Source organism: Haliotis asinina, chromosome 3 (genome assembly GCF_037392515.1).
Source record: "Haliotis asinina isolate JCU_RB_2024 chromosome 3, JCU_Hal_asi_v2, whole genome shotgun sequence".
NCBI classification, from domain to species: Eukaryota; Metazoa; Mollusca; class Gastropoda; order Lepetellida; family Haliotidae; genus Haliotis; species Haliotis asinina.
Window position 1 is genome coordinate 70,864,780 of NC_090282.1, and position 7,079 is coordinate 70,871,858.

Genomic DNA, 7,079 nt, shown 5'->3' on the forward strand with positions numbered 1-7,079 from the left:
GTCAGTGTCTGTACAAGCAAATCATTTTAAACTGCTTATTCGGTTGTCCAGCGACGGGTACTCGATAATCGACAATTGTAAAATGTTATTTTGACACCTGTCCGATCGTCGAGAGTGAAATGAAGACCCGGATTCGATTCCCGACAGCGTTACAGTGTGTGAAGCTCACGATGTTGTTTGAACCCGTGAAGGTCTATCCGGGGTAGAATAGGCCTTCAGCAACCCATGCGTGCCATAAAAGGCGACTATGCTTGTCGTAAGAGGCGACTAACAGGATCGGTGGTCAGACTCACTAACTTGGTTGACACATGTCATCGGTGCCCAATTGCGCGGATCGATGCTCATGTTGTTGATCACTGGATGATCTGGCCCAGACTCGATTATTTACAGACCACCGCCCTTTACCTGGAATATTGCTGAGTGCGGCGTAAATTTCAACTCACTCACTCATGATGTTGTTGGAATATTGGTAAAAGCGGCCTAAAACACAACTCAAACGCCCGAGATTGGAATGCCTTATTCTATGCAGGCCTGTTGGTTTTAGCATGGATAAACAAAAATCTGTATATAATCTCCATGGTTTTAGTAGTATCATCTGTAAGCCACGTGTAATGCTGGTCTGGTAACCGAGCGTGCATTAAATGGGATGTATAGTCCGATATCATCGCGTTCTCTGATTTCCCCGATAGTAAGTCTCATGCCTCGTAAATAGTAATCACCATTGATTTTCAGAAAACAATCACAACACAGGATGCAGTTACTGGTATTTCACGAGCCAAATGAATCACATAAAAGTCACGTTGTTTTCATATAACTATCGCAGTTAGTGGTCCGTGCTCCTATAGTGTTTAACCTGCTTCTACACACCAGTCCTTTCGTATATATGTCTCTTATAGACTTCACGGAGTCTACCTACACAGAGCTGCAGATAACTTTTCAAGCAATTGGGTATTTACTCCTATGTGTGTTTGTGAGTGAGTAACTGCATCTTTTTAGGAGTAACTTGCATGTTGTATACTCTCACTAGTAAAAAGAATTGACTACTCTCACGCAGTGTTTCTGATCCTTATTGGGGACTTAACTCTTCCAATTATGTAAATTGGGTATTTAACGTTTCTAAACATGTAAATATAAATGCATTTCAATGGATTAAAAGTTTTTAGTAACCGTCATATTGCAGCTGGAAGCCATTTCTAAACGTTCAACATGGAAGTCATGTTTCTAGTACAGTAACCATGGACAGTGGTTTCAGCTATAACAGCATATGTATATGTAGGCATCGCTTACCATTAGCTAATGCTGTTGTAGAGTTTGCGCCACGACCAACCATACGCAAGCCAGTTTAGTTATTTGAGTTAAGTACGCAAGGTGTTGGGTTTTAAGTGATTCTTACGCGTTTTTCTTTTTGTACTCTCAGATTTGTAATTAATTGAGTAAATGTGATTTCATTGAGTAAAATACGCAAATACGAGCCTTATTTGGAGCTCTGCTACCCTTAGTAATGTACAGACTCCGCTGCTGTATTGTGTTGAGTCCCATTCTAGATTTGAACCCACACAATCAGAGAAAGGCGCCTAAACCGGCAACACACAAAGCCAGAGAGCTAACCCTCCCAGCCACAGGGGTCCATACAGCTGCACACCATTCAACTCTGACAACTGGTAGAACATTTGAGATAAAGTTTTCCATGAAAAGACAATGTTCTGATGACACTTAGGTTTTTAGAACCTATCGCTGAAGTAATTTGATCAGTTGCTTGCCTCAATAAAGTTTTCAAACGTTTTATGGTGACATGTGAAGGTTATTTCAAAAGTTGTTGGGTTGGTGACAAACAGGTATGTCTAATGGAACTCATTGTCTTGATTTCCATGATAATTATGTCCCCGAAGAAGAACAATTATATACTTTGAATGCGTTTATGACAGGTTCCACCAGTGGTGCAAGTTTCGCTCCCGCTTTAGCGAACACCGGGTGTAGTTTAAATACACTATGCAAAAAAAAAAAAAAAGAAAGAAAAAAGAAACGCATAGACTGTTTTGTAGTTTTAAAAAATCTATTAATCACCTATTGCTTTCTAACAATCGCTAGAATATATATTAACAAAAGTGTTGACAACATGATTTTCCACACATGCACACGTGAAGAATCGATTTTACCTGAAAATGTTGATTTTGATGGGATTTCTTACAAGGATTAGAAAGGCATCGCCATAACGCAACAGAATTCACCTTCCAGTTGAAATTGTGCAGCGAAGATCATTCACTGTCTGACAATAAAAATCCAGATTGCTTTCAGAAATTTGCATTCGTTGTCAAAGAGTTTCAAGGTCAAATCACTACGTCACGTCTTGACTCTGCAACACGGAGCATCGCTATTGAAAGAATGAATGTTGGAGGTTACCAATCTTCTGTTGCCAGGCGTCTAAATGTTAGTCTGTGCAAGACATGATTGCTTGCAGATCGTTGCAACCAAACGGGCATGACAAATGAACCAAGATCGGTTCATCCGGGTACTTCAGTTGCGTGATCGTACTGCCACGGGTGAGACCACAGCAGGCAGGCTGTCTGGACTTCAGAGGATAACAAACTGTATGGAACAGGTTGAAAGAGATTGGCCTGAGAACCAGAAAACCCGACGTCGGGGTCGTGCTACGTCCTCACCATCGTGTTGTTATATCTACGTTGATATATGTGATTAGACAAGGACGCACACTCGTCTCTCTTTTTACATAGCTAACCTTTGACTATGGCAGGAGGTTTATCTCTTTGATTGCACCATAACCAGCACAGAAACGCCGAACTGAAAAGAATACTTTAGAAATTTGACATTCTTCATTCATGTCACCTTTGTGTAAAATCAACGAGAGTTTCCTGAATGTGAAGATGATGAATCGTGCAATAATGACGCCTTAGCCCACATGACAATATCCCCCAACGGGTGGTTGTCACCCTGTAGGTCATCCATACACCCCTCCCTACTGACATCGGTCACTGACGCCTTAATGTATTTGACAATATCCCCCAACGCGCGGTTGTAATCCCCTGGGTCTTCCATATGCCCTAATAACACTGGTCATTGACAATGTGGTGTTGTGGCAAATTTTACACCCACTGAACCTACCCGCTGTTATGTTTTTTAATCAACGTTGATTATACCCAAAGTGTGAACAATCTTGTCGACTGTAAACATTTCGTTATACAACCCGACAACGGAGACATAAGGTCATGTGATGAATAGGCGCTATGTCGCTAATCATCAAAGTTGAATAATATAATGATCGACTTGTTTTCGACAAAGGGCAACACATGTATACTGTCATATTTGCTGCTCAGCGGCAGACAATGAGTGAGTGAGTGAGTGAGTAAGATTTTAAGCCGCTTTTAGCAATACTGCAGCAATATCACGGCTGGGGAGACCAGAAATGGGCTTCACACATTGTACCCATGTGAGTAATCGGGGTGACGGGCGACCCTTATCAACCAATATGCTACCCCACCACCCTGAGCGGCACACGGGGAGAGAACCGTAGTATTTGCACGACATATAGAAGTAGACAATATTTGATTAAACATAACAAATGTCATTAGAAGACAGAAGCCTTCAAGCACTCATGGTTTATATGTTCGGAGTTAGATCTGCTATGTCCTAGAAAGAAATGTTTTACTGTTCATAAATTACGGAAGATACATACACGATGTGTCTGGTACCATACTCTTTTACAATGATAGATATGTTGATCATGACGCTTCTATATTGACGAAAGCTCAACTCACTCCCTCTCACCTCTGTGTTCACAGCCATATAACTGATCATTGTTGAGTGTGATTTAAACAACAAATGAAGGCCGATAGTAAAACAAAACTCACCCACTCTCTCTGTTCCTTCATATCACCTCTCCCCCACCCCTCTCTCTCTCTTACGGAACTAAAGTCGCTCTCTCTTACATCCATATGATACAATGACTGCAGGGTGTCAGTTCAACCTCGAGTGCACTAAGTCATTGTGTCAATGCGTGCACGCGTGTGTTGTCTTGTGTGTTTCAGAGACCAATTCTACTTATTGACCCTGAAAATGATAACTCCTTGGTGGTCATAGTTTCTGTTTGGCATGGAGATAACTCTGGCAACTGCATGCAATGTTCTCTTTTTCTAATGAAGAACGGCGTCGGATTTGATCTATTATACTGCTAACAACAGATGATATTGGAAGTTATTTGTTCCTCATGCACACTAGGCTGGATGGTGCTATTTTCCAAAGAGTTAGGACATTCATATCAATATACTAAATTTGTCCTTCTTTTTCCTAATCCATAGAGCAACATGTTCAGCATGCAGGAGGACATAATCCAACACCTTTGTCCGAAACATGAACATCGTCGACGGTAAAGAGTGCTTTGTTTACAGTCAGCGTGTCAGACCGGCTGGTCAGTGATTGGAAGGTAATGAATGGTATTCAAGGTAGACGGGCGCTCAGTCCAGCGGTATCTGAGAACAGGAAAACAGGTAGCATTATCGACCAACTGTCTCACATGCCAGGTAAATTAATGAGGGGAACGGAGGTAACTACGAGGGTCCTCTTCCCGAGAAGGCATCGGAACCAATAAAGGAACTGTCGATCACTTTCGAGGACAATTGACCCCTGGAGGACATGTCCTAGCCTTTCATGTTTCAACAGTCGACGGAGGACACGCTCTCAAGTAAGTTGGTTTGCTTCGCAGAAGAACCTTTCTACAGGTAGGCGTTCATTGATGGTTGGTTTAAACATTTGTTCCACAAGGTGAAGCAGTGTTGTTTTTTTACATCTCGGTACTCATTTTTGTTTTCAGTTTTTAGGTTATTTAAAGGTTGCTCTCGTATTACTATGTAGAATTGGATCACGGATTGCCATATTTGTCTTATGATACAGCCATACATTTGTTTATGATTTTTGAATAACCAGAACTAACACCGATGCTTGTAATGGTTACAGTTCCTTTTAGGAAAATAAACCACCGGATTAGATCCATGCAGACTGCTTACAACGTCACAGACAGACGGATTATTTGCATTAGTCTCATCAGGTGTACGTTCAGAACATAGCGATATCATGAAATGTACAATCGCTAACTCTGTGGAGTTGGACTTGATACGTCACTATTCCGCACAATCATCCAACGTTAATAACAGGATAATACTAACGTTACAACAGGATATCAATAGAACCGTTAAGGTTGCGGTAAAAGTTTATTGTAGATTTTTATAATATTTATGTTGAAAGTATTGTCACGCTTCCGTTTCCCCGCTTCCCTCCTTCCAACCCACCCCAGGCTCCCAATGTGTCTGAGGTTACGCCCAATTAACCCTACCCTAGCGAGAGATGCAGTAGTGGTGTATATGGTACACAGCGTCTTAGATAATGAAAGCAGATCAATAGCCATACAATATGATTTACATATAGTCGTATAGAAAAAGCATGCAACTAAACAAATGATTGTTTTTATTATGTCAGTTTTCAAACGCTTCCCTCTCTTTTATGCCTGTTAAAACGCCGATTTTAGCATGTTTAGTATGTTTTTACAAAACTCAAGTAAATTAATCTAACAAAACACTGACACTGCTATGAAGCGTTACGTTTAGGAACGTTCGAATAGTGCTTCATTAAAGCCAGGTTGAGAGTAAAAAAATCGGTGATTTTTAATTAAGCCAGCAGTTAGGAAGATCCGGAGTTATCGATTATTGTAGAGTATATGGTTACCAAATCGATAATTCGATACTGGAGGATACCTACTCCCATGTAACAAAATATCAAATATAAATTGAAGAATCATTGTATTGTCTAAGTAAATACTGAAGTGTTTTTAGTTTTTGAAGTGTTTCCTTTGGCTGTAAATTTGTAGCTTTCCTATAAGATTATACAAGAGCAACCTTTGCAGTGCCGACACCGCGGAGATGTGATTAATGTGTTGCAGTAATATTCATTGTCAATGATTACTTCTCTAGGCCATACAATCGTGATTACTTGCAGGCAGTGTCAATGTTTGTCTAACTAACCAGTTGATTGAAAGCGTAATCAAAGCGTCCTCAATGTGTCAAACAGAAAACAACTGGCACATCCATAACAGCAAGCGTGCCAAAAAACCCCAAAAAAACCCGACGATTTAACGATTTTCGTAAAATTATAATAATCGCACAAAGGTACTGGGTGAGTTGTTTCTCTCAGCCTCTATGTCAGTCCTTAATAGATAAAACGACTTTGTCAGATAAATACATAGAAACCCTGCAATACCGGACACCCCAAAAATTGGTACGTGGGTGAATGACGTGAGGAAAGAAGGCATAGAAATTTACACCGAAACGTCCCGTTTAACAAATGAGGTTTATTTTCAATGACTCTAAAAAGAAAACTAAAAAAGAACAAATGTAGGTGGCATTCGAAACCCGAGATAACAACGGGGACACAAAGAGGCATCGAGTAAAGTTGATGGGTATATAAGAAGAAGGAAGCACCACGTGAAATGTACAAATCAAAGAAACACGTTTGAGAAGTATAGTAAAAGGAATACCTTGTACCATATCCTTCTTAAGAAACAGAATATTTTCAACCAAATCAAGGAGCAAGAGCAATCTGGAAAACATAGTCTGTGACCACCCGTGTTTGCTGACAGAGATCGACTTCGAATTGATTCCATGGTTTCGTTCCCCACAGTACTGTTTCCGACTAATCGATTCTTGGGTGTGGAGCTGATTCTGAGCGTTGGAGAAGACGAGAATTCACAATTTGATCGCAAACAACACAACAGCGATTCAGAATTTAGTATATGCTTTAAAATAGCAAACACAAAATAACACAGTTGTCCCTAATATGTAACATTTTGAAAAAACCTGTTTAAAAACGCCAGAAAGGCATGGGCCTCGAAAGTGTGTCATGTATATACTCTTAAAAAAGTAGGGGATATTCATTTTTTTTATTTATGATTAAAAATATGTAGGAGGTTTATCGGAGTCGATCAATGTTGATATGATATTACTGAATGTTTTGAGAGTGCATCAACATTTGCACGTCCTTACAACCATAGTTATGTGGAATGTAGTCGCTTTTGA